General features: G+C 33.6%; 1 non-coding gene across 1 annotated transcript; it reads right to left on the bottom strand.

The window, feature by feature from the left end:
* Positions 1–17,133: 17,133 nt before the first annotated feature.
* On the bottom strand, positions 17,134–17,240 carry LOC137966798 (small nucleolar RNA R71). Its single transcript, XR_011116288.1, has one exon. It is a non-coding gene; the product is annotated as a small nucleolar RNA R71 (small nucleolar RNA).
* Between the last annotated feature and the right edge of the window lie 409 nt (positions 17,241–17,649).

Genomic DNA, 17,649 nt, shown 5'->3' with positions numbered 1-17,649 from the left:
AAAAAATCTCCTATATGTAAAATTCCAGGATATTAGTTTTGGACTAGTGGAATTTTCCAAACTTGGATCAATTTTCTTCATTTACTTTTTTTATTGTTTTAAACTTTTTCCGTACATCAACTATGAAATTTTCATTTTGCTGTGATCTATTTGCCTTTTTTGTTTATGGGATGAAGGGAGAGCCAAAAACTCGAAGTTTTGATTTAAGAAAAATGTGTACATGTAAAACGGAAATGCACAATGCACACATGAAGAGAGAGATAATTCCGAAGAGTGTCTATAATTTTCGGGATTGTAAGCACCTTTTCGTTTTTGTATCTCAGGTTTTGCAATTTTCGGGAAAAATGGGTTGCGGAGGATTTTTAACTGAGTGTTGAATTGCAATCCATAAGTCATTTCCTACAAAAATATAGCCCGTTATGCATGATAAATCACATTACAATCATCTATGATTAATTACGTCATTTTTTGCAAATGGGAAAAGTAATGGCATGTTTAACTCGGGTAAATATCCCACGCCAAGTTCACTTGAGAATTTAATGAGTGTTTGTTAATCACTTTAAAAGTTTCACATCCATAGCTGATTTGCATCTTTTACATGTCTCAAACATGCATATCCATTTTTAAAACATGTGTGGACGAAAGCTCTTTCTTGAAAAATTCCAAGCTATTAGGGTTAAACTAGTGGAATTTCCCAAAATTGGATAACAAAACTTTTGGGTTCAATTGTGTTGGGTGAATAAATTTTCTTGATTTATATTTGTTATTGTTTGAAATTTTTTCCATACATCATCTATAAAATTTTCATTTTGTTGTAAGCTTTTTACCTTGTTTGTTTTCGGGATGAAGGGAGAGCGAAAAGTCAAAGTTTTGATTTAAGAAAAGAGTTTACATCTAAAATGGAAAAGCACATTGCACAATTGTAGGGAGATTTAATTCCAAAGAGTGTCTGTAATTTTTAGGGATTGTAAGCTCTTTTTAGTTTTTATATCTCAGGTTTTGCAATCGTCGGGAAAAAATTGTGGCAAAGGAGTTTTAAATGAGTGTTGAATTGCAATCCATAAGTCATCTCATACAAAAATATAGCCCGTTATGCATGATAAATCACTTTACAATCATCAATGATTTTAGATCAAATTTTTGAAAATGGGCAAAATAATGGCTTGTTAGACTCGGGTAAATATCCCACTGGACGTTCACTTGAGAATTTAATGAACGTTTGTTATTCTCTTTAAAATATTTCGATCCATAGGTCATTTGAATCTTTAACATGTTTCAAGCATGCATATCCATTTTTAAAACGTGTAGAAAAAATCTCCTTCATGTAAAATTCCAAGCTTAATAGGGTTGGACTAATGGAATTTCCCAAACTTGGATAACAAAACTTTTGTGTTCATTTGTGGTGTGTGAATAGATATTTTTTATTTACATTAGTTATTATTTTAAATATTTTCCACACATCAACTATAAATTTTTTATTTTGTTGTGACCTTTTTTGCCTTTTTTGTTTATGGGAAGAAGGGGGAGCGAAAACTCGAAGTTCTGATTTAAGAATAAAGTGTACATCTAAAATAGAAATGCACAATACACAAATGTAGAGAGAGATATTTCCAAAGCGTGTCGGTATATTTTAGGGATCGTATGCTCTTTTTTCGTTTTTATATATAAGGTTTTGCAATCGTCGGGAAACGGGGGAGGCGGGCAATTTTTAACTGAGTGTTAACATCAAATCCATAAGTCATTTCTTACAAAAATATAGCCCGTTACACATGAAAAATCACTTTACAATCATCTATGATTGTTATCTCATCTTTTTGAATATGGGGAAAATAATGGCTTGTTTGACACGGGCAAGTATCCCACCGCACGTTTACTTGAGATTTTAATTAGTGTTTGTTATTCTCCTTAAAAGCTTTGTATCCAAAGGTCATTTGAATCTTTAACATGTTTCTGGCATGCATATCCATTTTTAAAACATGTGTAGAACAAGTCTCCTTCATGTAAAATTCCAAGATATTAGTTTTGGACTAGTGGAATTTCCCAAACTTGGATAACAAAACTTTTGTGTTCATTTGTGGTGTGTGAATAAATTTTCTTCATTTACTTTTTTTATTGTTTGAAACTTTTTCCGTACATCAACTATGAAGTTTTCATTTTTCTGTGATCTATTTCCCTTTTTTGTTTACGGGATGAAGGGAGAGCGAAAAACTCGATGTTTTGATTTAAGAAAAATGTGTAAATCTAAAATGGAAATGCACAATGCACTTATGTAGAGAGAGATAATTCCAAAGAGTATCTGTAATTTTTACGGATTGTAAGCACTTTTTCGTTTTTATATCTCAGGTTTTACAATCGTCGGGAAAAATGGGTTGCGTAGGATTTTTAACTAAGTGTTGAATTGCAATCCATAAGTCATTTCATACAAAAATACAGCCCGTTATGCATGATAAATCACATTACAATCATCTATGATTAATTATGATGGCTTTTTGCAAATTGGCAAAATAATGGCATGTTTGACTCGGGTAAATATCCCATGCCAAGTTCACTTGAGAATTTAATGAGCGTTTGTTATTCTCTTTAAAATCTTTGCATCCATAGCTCAATTGCATCTTTAACTTGTTTCAAACATGCATATCCAATTTTAAAACATGTGTGGACAAAATCTCTTTCTGGCAAAATTCCAAGCTATTAGGAATAAACTAGTGGAATTTCCCAAAATTTGATAACAAAACTTTTGTGTTCATTTGTGTTGGGTGAATAAATTTTCTTTGTTTATATTTGTTATTGTTTTAAATTTTTTCCATACATATACTATAAAATTTTCATTTTGTTGTAAGCTTTTTGCCTTATTTGTTTTCGGGATGAAGGGAGAGCGAAAAGTCAAAGTTTTGATTTAAGAAAAAAGTGTACATCTAAAATGGAAAAACACAATGCACAATTGTAGGGAGAGATAATTCCAAAGAGTGTCTGTAATTTTTAGGGATTGTAAGCTCTTTTTAGTTGTTATATCTCAGGTTTTTCAATCGTCGAGAAAAATTGGTGGCAGAGGATTTTTAACTGAGTGTTGAATTGCAATCCATAAGTCATTTCATACAATAATATAGCCCGTTACGCATGATAAATCACTTTACAATCATCTATGATTGTTAGATCAAATTTTTAAAAATTTGCAAAATAATGACTTGTTAGACTTGGGTAAATATCCCACCGCACGTTCACTTGAGAATTTAATGAGTATTTGTTATTCTCTTTAAAAGCTTTGGATCCATAGGTCATTTGAATCTTTAACATATTTCAAGCATGCATATCCATTTTTAAAACATGTGTAGAAAAAATCTCCTTAATGTAAAATTCTAAGCTTAATAGGGTTGGACTAATGGAATTTCCCAAACTTGGATAACAAAACTTTTGTGTTCATTAGTGGTGTGTAAATAGATATTTTTTATTTACATTAGTTATTATTTTAAATATTTTCCACACGTCAACTATATAATTTTTATTTTGTTGTGATCTTTTTTGCCTTTTTTGTTTACGGGATTAAGGGGGAGCGAAAACTCAAAGGATTTAAAAAAAAAGTGTACTTCTAAAATGGAAATGCACAATGAACAAATGTAGAGAGAGATATTTCCAAAGAGTGTCGGTCTGTTTTAGGGATCGTATGCACTCTTTCGTTTTTATATCTAAGGTTTTGCAATTGTCGGGACACGGGGAAGGCGGGCGGTTTTTAACTGAGTGTTGACTTCAAATCCATAAGTCATTTCTTACAAAAAAAAAAGCCCGTTACGCATGACAAATCACTTTACAATCATCTCTGATTGTTAGCTCAACTTTTTGAATATGGGCAAAATAATGGCTTGTTTGACTCGGGCAAATATCCCACCGCACGTTCACTTGAGAATTGAAGGAGCGTTTGTTATTCTCTTTAAAAGCTTTGGATCCAAAGGACATTTGAATCTTTAACATGCGTCTGGCATGCATATCCATTTTTAAAACATGTGTTGAAAAAATCTCCTTCATGTAAAATTCCAAGATATTATTTTTGGCCTAGTGGAATTTCCCTAACTTGGATAACAAAACTTTTGTGTTCATTTGTGGTGTGTGAATAAATTTTCTTCATTTACTTTTTTTACTGTTTTAAACTTTTTCCGTACATCAACTATGAAATTTTCATTTTGATGTGATCTATTTGCCTTTTTAATTTACGGGATGAAGGGAGAGCGAAAACCTCGATGTTTTGATTTAAGAAAAATGTGTACATCTAAAAAGGAAATGTACAATGCACATATGTAGAGAGAGATAATTCCAAAGAGTGTCTGTAATTTTTTGGGATTGTAAGCACCTATTCGTTTTTATATCTCAGGTTTTGCAATCGTCGGGAAAAATGGGTTGGGGAGGATTTTTAACTGAGTGTTGAATTGCAATCCATAAGTCATTCCATACAAAAATATAGCCCGTTACGCATGATATATCACATTACAATCATCTATGATTAATTATGTCAGCTTTTTGCAAATGGGCAAAATAGTGGCATGTTTGACTCGGGTAAATATCCCACGCCAAGTTCACTTGAGAATTTAATGAGAGTTTGTTATTCTCTTTAAAAGCATTGCATCCATAGCTCATTTGCATCTTTAACATGTTTCAAACATGCATATCCATTTTTAAAACATGTGTGGATGAAATCTCTTTCTTGCAAAATTCCAAGCTATTAGGATTAAACTAGTGGAATTTCCCAAAATTGGAAAACAAAAATTTTGTGTTCATTTGTGTTGGGTGAATAAATTTTCGTCGTTTATATTTCTTATTTTTTTAAATTTTTTCCATACATCAACTATAAAATTTTCATTTTGTTGTAAGCTTTTTGCCTTGTTTGTTTTCGGGATGAAGGGAGTGCGAAAAGTCAATGTCTTGATTTAAGAAAAAAGTGTACATCTAAAATGGAAAAACACAATGCACAATTGTAGGGAGAGATAATTCCAAAGAGTGTCTGTAATTTTTAGGGAGTTTAAGCTCTTTTTAGTTGTTATATGTCAGGATTTTCAATCGTCGAGAAAAATTGGTGGCAAAGGATTTTTAACTGAGTGTTGAATTGCAATCCATAAGTCATTTCATACAATAATATAGCCCGTTACGCATGATAAATCACTTTACAATCATCGATGATTGTTAGATCAAATTTTTAAAAATTTGCAAAATAATGACTTGTTAGACTTGGGTAAATATCCCACCGTACGTTCACTTGAGAATTTAATGAGCATTTGTTATTCTCTTTAAAAGCTTTGGATCCATAGGTCATTTGAATCTTTAACATATTTCAAGCATGCATATCCATTTTTAAAACATGTGTAGAAAAAATCTCCTTCATGTAAAATTCTAAGCTTAATAGGGTTGGACTAATGGAATTTCCCAAACTTGGATAACAAAACTTTTGTGTTCATTTGTGGTGTGTAAATAGATATTTTTTATTTACATTAGTTATTATTTTAAATATTTTCCACACGTCAACTATATAATTTTTATTTTGTTGTGATCTTTTTTGCCTTTGTTGTTTACGGGATTAAGGGGGAGCGAAAGCTCAAAGGATTTAAAAAAAAAGTGTACTTCTAAAATGGAAATGCACAATGCACAAATGTAGAGAGAGATATTTCCAAAGAGTGTCGGTATGTTTTAGGGATCGTATGCACTCTTTCGTTTTTATATCTAAGGTTTTGCAATCGTCGGGACACGGGGAAGGCGGGCGGTTTTTAACTGAGTGTTGACTTCAAATCCATAAGTCATTTCTTACAAAAAAAAAGCCCGTTAAGCATGACAAATCACTTTACAATCATCTCTGATTGTTAGCTCAACTTTTTGAATATGGGCAAAATAATGGCTTGTTTGACTCGGGCAAATATCCCACCGCACGTTCACTTGAGAATTGAAGGAGCGTTTGTTATTCTCGTTAAAAGCATTGGATCCAAAGGACATTTGAATCTTTAACATGCGTCTGGCATGCATATCCATGTTTAAAACATGTGTTGAAAAAATCTCCTTCATGAAAATTCCAAGATATTATTTTTGGCCTAGTGGAATTTCCCTAACTTGGATAACAAAACTTGTGTTCATTTGTGGTGTGTGAATAAATTTTCGTCATTTACTTTTTTTATTGTTTTAAACTTTTTCCGTACATCAACTATGAAATTTTCATTTTGATGTGATCTATTTGCCTTTTTAATTTATGGGATGAAGGGAGAGCGAAAACCTCGATGTTTTGATTTAAGAAAAATGTGTACATCTAAAAAGGAAATGTACAATGCACATATGTAGAGAGAGATAATTCCAAAGAGTGTCTGTAATTTTTTGGGATTGTAAGCACCTATTCGTTTTTATATCTCAGGTTTTGCAATCGTCGGGAAAAATGGGTTGCGGAGGATTTTTAACTGAGTGTTGAATTTCAATCCATAAGTCATTCCATACAAAAATATAGCCCGTTACGCATGATATATCACATTACAATCATCTATGATTAATTATGTCAGCTTTTTGCAAATGGGCAAAATAGTGGCATGTTTGACTCGGGTAAATATCCCACGCCAAGTTCACTTGAGAATTTAATGAGCGTTTGTTATTCTCTTTAAAAGCATTGCATCCATAGCTCATTTGCATCTTTAACATGTTTCAAACATGCATATCCATTTTTAAAACATGTGTGGATGAAATCTCTTTCTTGCAAAATTCCAAGCTATTAGGATTAAACTAGTGGAATTTCCCAAAATTGGAAAACAAAAATTTTGTGTTCATTTGTGTTGGGTGAATAAATTTTCGTCGTTTATATTTCTTATTTTTTTAAATTTTTTCCATACATCAACTATAAAATTTTCATTTTGTTGTAAGCTTTTTGCCTTGTTTATTTTCTGGATGAAGGGAGACTGAAAATTCAAAGTTCTGATTTAAGAAAAAAATGTACATCTAAAATGGAAAAGCACAGTGCACAATTGTAGGGAGAGATAATTCCAATGAGTGTCTGTAATTTTTAGGGATTGTAAGCTCTTTTTAGTTTTTATATCTCAGGTTTTGCAATCGTCGGGAAAAATTGGTGGCTGAGGAATTTTTACTGAGTGCTGAATTGCAATCCATAAGTCATTTCATACAAAAATATAGCCCGTTACGCATGATAAATCACTTTACAATCATCTATGATTGTTAGATCAAATTTTTGAAAATGGGCAAAATAATGACTTGTTAGACTCGGGTAAATATCCCACCGCACGTTCACTTGAGAATTTAATAAGCATTTGTTATTCTCTTTAAAAGCTTTGGATCTATAGGTCATTTGAATCTTTAACATGTTTCAAGCATGCATATCCATTTTTAAAACATGTGTAGAAAAACTCTCCATGTAAAATTCCAAGCGTAATAGAGTTGGACTGATGGAATTTCCCAAACTTGGATAACAAAACTTTGGTGTTCATTTTTTGTGTGTGAATAGATATTTTTTATGTACATTAGTAATTATTTTAAATATTTTCCACAAATCAACTATAAAGTTTTTATTTTGTTGTGATCTTTCTTGCCTTTTTTGTTTACGAGATGAAGGGGGAGCGAAAACTCAAACTTCTGATTTAAGAAAAAGGTGTGCATCTAAAATGGAAAAGCGCAGTGCACAATTGTAGGGAGAGATAATTCCAAAGAGTGTCTGTAATTTTTAGGGATTGTAAGCTCTTTTTAGTTTTTATATCTCAGGCTTTGCAATCGTCGGGAAAAATTGGTGGCAGAGGATTTTTAACTGAGTGCTGAATTGCAATCCATAAGTCATTTCATACAAAAATATAGCCCGTTAGGCATGATAAATCACTTTACAATCATCTATGATTGTTACATCAAATTTTTGAAAATGGGCAAAATAAAGACTTGTTAGACTCGGGTAAATATCCCACTGCACGTTCACTTGAGAATTTAATGAGCGTTTGTTATTCTCTTTAAAAGCTTTTGATCCATACATCATTTGAATCTTTAAGATGTTTCAAGCTTGCATTTCCATTTTTAAAACATGTGTAGAAAAAATCTCCTTCATGTAAAATTCCAAGCTTAATAGGGTTGGACTAATGGAATTACCCAAACTTGGATAACAGAACTTTGGTGTTCATTTTTGGTGTGTGAATAGATATTTTTTATTTACTTTAGTAATTAGTTTAAATATTTTCCACACATCAACTGTAAAATTCTTATTTTGTTGTGATCTTTTTTGCCTTTTTTGTTTTCGGGATGAAGGGGGAGCGAAAACTCAAAATTCTAATTTAAGAAAAAAGTGTACATCTAAAATGGAAATGCACATTGTACAAATGTAGAGAGAGATATTTCCAAAGTGTGTCAGTATGTTTTAGGGATTGTATGCACTCTTTCGTTTTTATATCTAAGGTTTTGCAATCGTCGGGAAATGGGGGAGGCGGGCGATTTTTAACTGAGTGTTGACTTCAAATCCATAAGTCAATTCTTACAAAAATATAGCCCGTTAAGCATGACAAATCACTTTACAATCATCTACGATTGTTAGCTCAAATTTTTGAATATGGGCAAAATAATGGCTAGTTTGACTCGGGCAAATATCCCACCGCACGTTCACTTAAGAATTTAATGAGCGTTTTTCGTTCTCTTTAAAAGCTTTGGATCCATAGGTCGTTTGAATCTTTAACATGTTTCAAGCATGCATATCCATTTTTAAAACATGTGTAGAAAAAATCTCCTTCATGTAAAATTCCAAGCTTAATAGGGTTGGACTAATGGAATTTCCCAAACATGGATAACAAAACTTTTGTGTTCATTTGTGGTGTGTGAATAGATATTTTTATTTACATTAGTTATTATTTTAAATATTTTCCACATCAACTATAAAATTTTTATTTTGTTGTGATCTTTTTTGCCTTTTTTGTTTACGGGATGAAGGGGGAGCGAAAACTCAAAGTTCTGATTTAAGAAAAAAGTGTACATCTAAAATGGAAATCCACAATGCACAAATGTAGAGAGAGATATTTCCAAAGAGTGTCTATATGTTTTAGGGATCGTATGCACTCTTTCGTTTTTAAATCTAAGGTTTTGCAATCGTCGGGAAACAGGGGAGGCGGTTGATTTTTAACTAAGTGTTGACTTTAAATCCATAAGTAACTTCTTACAAAAATATAGCCCGTTACGCATGACAAATCAGTTTACAATCATCTATGATTGTTAGCTCAACTTTTTGAATATGGGAAAAATAATGGCTTGTTTGACTTGGGCAAATATCCCACCAGAGGTTCACTTGAGAATTTAATGAGCATTTTTCATTCTCTTTAAAAGCTTTGGATCCATAGGTCATTTGAATCTTTAACATGTGTCTGGCATGCATATCCATTTTTAAAACATGTGTAGAAAAAATCTCCTTCATGTAAAATTCCAAAATATTAGTTTTGGACAAGTGGAATTTCCCAAACTTGGATAACAAAACTTTTCTGTTCATTTGTGGTGTGTGAATAAATTTTCTTCATTTACTTTTTTTATTGTTTTAAACTTTTTCCATACATCAACTATGAAATTTTCATTTTGCTGTGATCTATTTGCCTTTTTTGTTTACGGGATGAAGGGAGAGCGAAAAACTCGAAGTTTTGATTTAAGAAAAATGTGTACATCTAAAACGGAAATGCACAATGCACATATGTAGAGAGAGATAATTCCAAAGAGTGTCTATAATTTTTAGGGATTGTAAGCACCTTTTCGTTTTTATATCTTAGGTTTTGCAATCGTCGGGAAAAATGGGTTGGGGAGGATTTTTAACTGAGTGTTGAATTGCAATCCATAAGTCATTTCATACAAAAATATAGCCCGTTACGCATGATAAATCACATTACAATCATCTATGATTAATTATTTCAGCGTTTTGCAAATGGGCAAAATAATGGCATGTTCGACTCGGGTAAATATCCCACGCCAAGTTCTCTCGAGAATTTATTGAGTGTTTGTTATTCTCTTTAAAATCTTTGCATCCATAGCTCATTTGCATCTTTAACATGTTTCAAACATGGATATCCACTTTTAAAACATGTGTGGATGAAATCTCTTTCTTGAAAAATTCCAAGCTATTAGGGTTAAACTAGTGGAATTTCCCAAAATTGGATAACAAAACTTTTGTGTTCATTTGTATTGGGTGAATAAATTTTCTTTATTTATATTTGTTATTGTTTTAAATTTTTTCCATACATCAACTATAAAATTTTCATTTTGTTGTAAGCTTTTTGCCTTGTTTATTTTCGGGATGAAGGGAGAGCGAAAAGTCATAGTTTTGATTTAAGAAAAAAGTGTATATCTAAATTGGAAAAGCACAATGCACAATTGTAGGGAGAGATAATTCCAAAGAGTGTCTGTAAGTTTTAGGTATTGTAAGCTCTTTTTAGTTTTTATACCTCCGGTTTTGCAATCATCGGGAAAAATTGGTGGCAGAGGATTTTTAACTAAGTGCTGAATTGCAATCCATAAGTCATTTCATACAAAAATATAGCCCGTTACGCATGATAAATCACTTTACAATCATCTATGATTGTTAGATCAAATTTTTGAAAATGGGCAAAATAATGACTTGTTAGACTCGGGTAAATATCCCACCGCACGTTCACTTGAGAATTTAAAGACCGTTTGTTATTCTCTTTAAAAGCTTTGGATCCATAGGTCAGTTGAATCTTTAACATGTTTCAAGCATGCATATCCATTTTTAAAACATGTGTAGAAAAAATCTTCTTCATGTAAAATTCCAAGCTTAATAAGGTTGGACTAATGGAATTTCCCAAACTTGGATAACAAAACTTTTGTGTCCATTTGTGGTGTGTGAATAGATATTTTTTATTTACATTAGTTATTATTTTAAATATTTTCCACACATCAACTATAAAATTTTTATTTTGTCGTCATCTTTTTTTTCTTTTTTGTTTTCGGGATGAAAGGGGAGCGAAAACTAAAAGTTCTGATTGAAGAAAAAAGTGTACATCTAAAATGGAAATTCACAATGCACAAATGTAGAGAGAGATATTTCCAAAGAGTGTCTGTATGTTTTATGGATCGTGTGCACTCTTTCCTTTTTATATCTAAGGTTTTGCAATCGTCGGGAAATGGGGGAGGCGGGCGATTTTTAACTGAGTGTTGACTTCAAATCCGTAAGTCATTTCTTAAAAAAATATAGCCTGTTACGCATGACAAATCACTTTACAATCATTTATGATTGTTAGCTCAACTTTTTGAATATGGGCAAAATAATGGCTTGTTTGACTCGCGCAAATATCCCACTACACGTTCACTTGAGAATTTAATGAGCGTTTGTTATTCTTTTTAAAAGCTTTGGATCCATAGGTCATTTGAATCTTTAACATGTTTCTGGCTCCTTCATGTAAAATTCCAAGATATTAGTTTTAGACTAGTGGAATTTCCCAAACTTGGATAATAAAACTTTTGTGTTCATTTGTGGTGTGTGAATAAATTTTCTTCTTATCCTTTTTTTATTGTTTTAAACTTGTTCCGTACATCAACTATGAAATTTTCATTTTGCTGTCATCTATTTGCCTTTTTTGTTTACGGGATGAAGGGAGAGCGAAAAACTCGAAGTTTTGATTTAAGAAGAATGTGTACATTTAAAACGGAAATGCACAATGCACATATGTAGAGGGAGATAATTGCAAAGAGTGACTGTAATTTTTAGGGATTGTAAGCACCTTTTCATTTTTATATCTCAGGTTTTGCTATCGTCGGGAAAAATTGGTTGCAGAGGAATTTTAAGTGAGTGTTGAATTGCAATCCATAAGTCATTTCCTACAAAAATATAGCACGTTACGAATGATAAATCACTTTACAATCATCTATGATTGTTAGATCAAATTTTTGAAAATGGGCAAAATAATGACTTGTTAGACTCGGGTAAATATCCCACCGCACGTTCAATTGAGAATTTAATGAGCGTTTGTTATTCTCTTTAAAAGCTTTGGATCCATAGGTCATTTGAATCTTTAACATGTTTCAAGCATGCATATCCATTTTTAAAACATGTGTAGAAAAAATCTCCTTCATGTAAAATTCCAAGCTTAATATGGTTGGACTAATGGAATTTCCCAAACTTGGATAACAAAACTTTTGTGTTCATTTGTGGTGTGTAAATAGATATTTTTTATTTACTTTAGTTATTATTTAAAATATTTTCCACACAAAAACTATAAAAGTTTTATTTTGTTGTGATCTTTTTTGCCTTTTTTGTTTTGAGGATGAAGGGGGAGCGAAAACTCAAACTTCTGATTTAAGAAAAAAGTGTACATCTAAAATGGAAATGCACAATGCACAAATGTAGAGAGAGATATTTCCAAAGTGTGTCAGTATGTTTTAGGAATTGTATGCACTCTTTCGTTTTTATATCTAAGGTTTTGGAATCGTTGGGAAACGGGGGAGGCGGTCAATTTTTAACTGAGTGTTGACTTCAAATCCATAAGTCAATTCTTACAAAAATATAGCCCGTTAAGCATGACAAATCATTTTACAATCATCTATGATTGTTCGCTGAACTTTTTGAATATGGGCAAAGTAATGGCTAGTTTGACTCGGGCAAATATCCCACCGCACGTTCACTTGAGAATTTAATGAGTGTTTGTCATTCTCTTTAAAAGCTTTGGATCCATAGGTCATTTGAATCTTTAACATGTTTCAAGCATGCATATCCATTTTTAAAACATGTGTAGAAAAAATCTCCTTCATGTAAAATTCCAAGCTTAATAGGGTTGGACTAATGGAATTTCCCAAACATGGATAACAAAGCTTTTGTGTTCATTTGTGGTGTGTGAATAGATATTTTTTATTTACATTGGTTATTATTTTAAATATTTTCCACACATCAACTATACAATTTTTATTTTGTTGTGATACTTTTTGCCTTTTTTGTTTACGGGATGAAGGGGGAGTGAAAACTCAAAGTTCTGATTTAAGAAAAAAGTGAACATCTAAAATGGAAATCCACAATGCACAACGTCGAGAGAGATATTTCCAAAGAGTGTCTATATGTTTAAGGGATCGTATGCACTCTTTCGTTTTTATATCTAAGGTTTTGGAATAGTCGGGAAACGGAGAGGCGGTCAATTTTTAACTGAGTGTTGACTTCAAACCCATAAGTCAATTCTTACAAAAATATAGCCCATTAAGCATGACAAATCATTTTACAATCATCTATGATTGTTCGCTCAACTTTTTGAATATGGGCAAAGTAATGGCTAGTTTGACTCGGGCAAATATCCCACCGCACGTTCACTTGAGAATTTAATGAGCGTTTGTCGTTCTCTTTAAAAGCTTTGGATCCATAGGTCATTTGAATCTTTAACATGTTTCTGGCATGCATATCCATTTTTAAAACATGTGTAGAAAAAATCTCCTTCATGTAAAATTCCAAGATATTAGTTTTGGACTAGTGGAATTTCCCAAACTTGGATAACAAAACTTTTCTGTTCATTTGTGGTGTGTGAATAAATTTTCTACATTTAGTTTTTTTATTGTTTTAAAATTTTTCCGTACATCAACTATGAAATTTTCATTTTCCTGTGGTCTATTTGCCTTTGTTGTTTACGGGATGAAGGGAGAGCGAAAAACTCGAGGTTTTGATTTAAGAAAAATGTGTACATCTAAAACGGAAATGCATAATGCACATATGTAGAGAGAGATAATTCCAAAGAGTGTCTATAATTTTTAGGGATTGTAAGCACCTTTTTCGTTTTTATATCTCAGGTTTAGCAATCGTAGGGAAAAATGGGTTGCGGAGGATTTTTAACTGAGTGTTGAATTGCAATCCATAAGTCATTTCATACAAAAATATAGCCCGTTACGCATGATAAATCACATTATAATCATCTATGATTAATTATTTCAGCGTTTTCCAAATGGGCAAAATAATGGCATGTTCGACACGGGTGAATATCCCACGCCAAGTTCACTTGAGAATTTATTAAGCGTTTGTTATTCTCTTTAACATCTTTGCATCCATAGCTCATTTGCATCTTTAACATGTTTCAAACATGGATATCCACTTTTAAAACATGTGTGGATGAAATCTCTTTCTTGAAAAATTCCAAGCTATTAGGGTTAAACTCGTGGAATTTTCCAAAATTGGATAACAAAACTTTTGTGTTCATTTGTGTTGGGTGAATAAATTTTCTTTATTTATATTTGTTATTGTTTTAAATTTTTTCCATACATCAACTATAAAATTTTCATTTTGTTGTAAGCTTTTTGCCTTGTTCATTTTCGGAATGAAGGGAGAGCGAAAAGTCATAGTTTTGATTTAAGAAAAAAGTGTATATCTAAAATGGAAAAGCACAATGCAGAATTGTAGGGAGAGATAATTCCAATGAGTGTCTGCAAGTTTTAGGGATTGTAAGCTCTTTTTAGTTTTTATACCTCCGGTTTTGCAATCGTCGGGAAAAATTGGTGGCAGAGGATTTTTAGCTAAGTGCTGAATTGCAATCCATAAGTCATTTCATACAAAAATATAGCCCATCATATGAATTTTACACAGGTTTTAATATTTCGGAAGATCTCATATGAATTTCAGATATTTTACGATACTAAGTATTAGTCATATGCTAATGAGGAGTAAATTTTCTTCAGTTTTTCTTTTTATATTATTGATTTAGATGAATTTTGTGGGTAAATTCCATGCAAACCCTCACGAGACATAACTTGTCCACTACTGCAGAGTAGGGGTTTAACGGCTTGTTGCATGCGCTAAATGCAATCGTGCTCCCTACGAAAGTTGCATTTTGTTTTCCTAGGCTTAATTTTGGTTCAATTGTTGTTTTGCTAGGGACTAGGAAAGATTTAGGTTTGGGGGTGTGATAGATGCCATATTCTGACATGAGAACTAGGTTAATTATAATAGAATAACCTTCATAATTGTGTTATAGGTGGTTACTTATCGGTTTTCAAATGAAATGAGCATTTATTAAATTTGGCATTAATCACTGTCGATATTGCATATTTCTCCCTCCTAAATTATATTTCATTATTTTTTTAGTCTTATTTCTTCCTGAAATGCTTTTTATAGATTCAATTATGGAATTTCAGGAGAATTTGAGTGGAGAAGAAGATATTTACCAAAATTCCCTTAGTGAAATGAAATAATTTCTAGGGCAAATCGTTTTAAAAGAAGAAAAATCATATTTAAAGGGGGAGGCGTCGAACGAGAGGGGAGAGGAGCGTGAAAGGAAAAGAGAGAGTATTGAAAAACAGAGGAGCACCGTCGACCGAAACAGGGGAGGATCCGAGAGGAGTTCCCCACCGCCGTTCGCCGGGCCACCGTCGTCCACCGTCATCCGGCAACCGAGAACAGACCCGAGGAGAGCTCGAGAGAGTCTCCGTCGCGGCGAGTTCGACACTGCCATTCTTTGCTCGCCAGGCCAGGAGGGGATCCAAGAGGGCTTCTCCGGTGCCACTTCTTCTGTCCGAGCATCCTCTGGCGTCGTTTACATATTCCGACCAGTCCCGGAGCCATTCCGACTCCAACCGAGACTCGAGAGAGCCGATTAGAGAACGTCAGCTCTGTTTCGCTCTTCGCCGGACGTTACCTCCGTCTGTCGGCTTCTAACTGTCGTCGCCGGCGTCGTCTCTACCTCCGGCCACTCACTATTGCTACCCGACGCCACCAATTTCCGGAAATCGCAGCACCCGTGAGAACGAGTTGCTGCCCGAGCGAGAGAAGGAAAAAGGGGAATAATTCGTCATTATTGAATTTAATTTTTCATAGGTTTGAACTTAGGTTTTGAATGTTAATTGAATCTAATTTGATAATTAAGGTTTATTTAAGATTTGTTTTCTTGATATTTGATTAAATTAGTTAATTAGGGTAAGATTATAATTGAGGTTAGATTTTGGTATTTTAATCCGATTTCTGTCTTTAACTCTAGGCGCCCGAGAGGGGCTAGACGCAAGGATTGAGAATTCGGATTCGTGGTTATGTGGCGCTCGAGAGAGGCACGAATCATGGTATAATCCAAAGTTGATAATTTAGCATCATCACAATAGGAAATTAATTCTCTGCATTCTATTGTAATCCAATCTTTGTCATTAACTCTAGGCGCCCGAGAGGGGCTAGACGCAAGGATTGAGAATCCGGATTCGTGGTTACGTGGCGCTCGAGAGAGGCACGAATCACGGTAAAATCCAGAGTTGACGTTTCCTGTTGTGCAAGTAGTTAATTAAATTATTGCTTGATAATTTAGGATATAATTAGTGTTTAGTTCATATTAATTCATCATATTTGGTTAGGCTAGTTGACTGAAGAATGCACGAAATTCAATCCTCCCTGTGGATATGATCCTCGCTTACTGCTAGATTACATGAACGATTCGTACGCTTGCGAGGTATAAAAGTCGATGTAACTAAAATTCTACAGCAAGTTTTTGGCGCCGTTGCCGGGGTGGCACGTATTAAGCGTATTTCTTTGTTCTCCATAGTCTTAGGTTAGATTTTTTTATTTTTTTTATTTTTTTTTATTTTTATTTTATTTTTTATTTTTGGAATTATTTTTATTTCTTCTAGTTAGTTCATATTTTTAGTAGCGAGTTTGTTAGCTTAATTTGATAGTTCATTTTGTTTCTTTTTGTGTTTTTATGCACGGGCGCCGCTCCCTAGGTGGACCATTAGCTCCCTTTGTTGAAGAGGTAGAACATATTTGTAGGAAAACACCCGAAGTCAAGTTAGGAGCTACCATGGCCAATCAGGGCGAACCATTACAGTTACCTGCAGCAGGTGACCGTAGAGCCCTAAGGGATTATTCTATCCCATCCCACTTCACATCATCTTCTTGCATTATATTGCCACCCACTATTGCCGCCAGTTATGAGTTGAAACCGGGTGTGATCCAACTCCTCCCTACATTCTATGGGTTGGAGAAGGAGGACCCATATTACCACATCAAGGAATTCTTAGATATTTGTGCAACTTTAAAATTCCAGAATTTCTCAGATGACTCTATCTGGTTAAGACTTTTTCCATTTTCACTTAAGGATAAGGCCAAGTCTTGATTCCTTAGAGGTGGGCAGCATTACTTCATGGGACACATTAGTCACGAAATTTTTGTCCAAGTACTTTCCCATTCAGAGAACTACAGCCCTCAGGAGAGAAATCTCCAACTTTATGCAACAAGAGGGTGAACACTTTTATGAGGCTTGGGAGAAATGGAAGGATTTGATCCGTAGGTGTCCGCATCATGGGTTTGAGAAATGGCATTTAGTGCAATACTTTTATCAAGGTCTTACACCCCAGGTTAGATCCATGGTAGATGCAACGAGTGGTGGGAGTTTGATGGGTAGGAGTGCTAGTGAGACGTGGGATTTTTTTGAAACGTTGAGTGATCAATCTCAGCAATGGGGTTCGTCATTTAATGTTGATGGGAGATCCCACGAAGCCAAAAGAGGGGGTCTCTATGAGGTTAGTGAAACACCTATGCTCATGGCCAAGATTGAAGGGTTGACTAGAAAAAGTGATGCCCTTATGGTGTCCAAGAGTTCACCTGCTCCTAACCCATCTACTGTCTGTGCCATATGCTCTGGTTCATCTCATCCCACACAAATGTGTCCATCTAGTTCATCCTACCCAGAGCTCATTGAGGACTTGAATGCAGTC

Source organism: Aristolochia californica, unplaced genomic scaffold, assembly GCF_029961685.1.
Source record: "Aristolochia californica isolate CCGP_79_NKW_82.1479 unplaced genomic scaffold, dmAriCali1.0.hap1 SCAF_5, whole genome shotgun sequence".
In the NCBI taxonomy this organism is placed as follows: Eukaryota; Viridiplantae; Streptophyta; class Magnoliopsida; order Piperales; family Aristolochiaceae; genus Aristolochia; species Aristolochia californica.
This window is presented reverse-complemented; position numbering and strand designations above follow the sequence as displayed.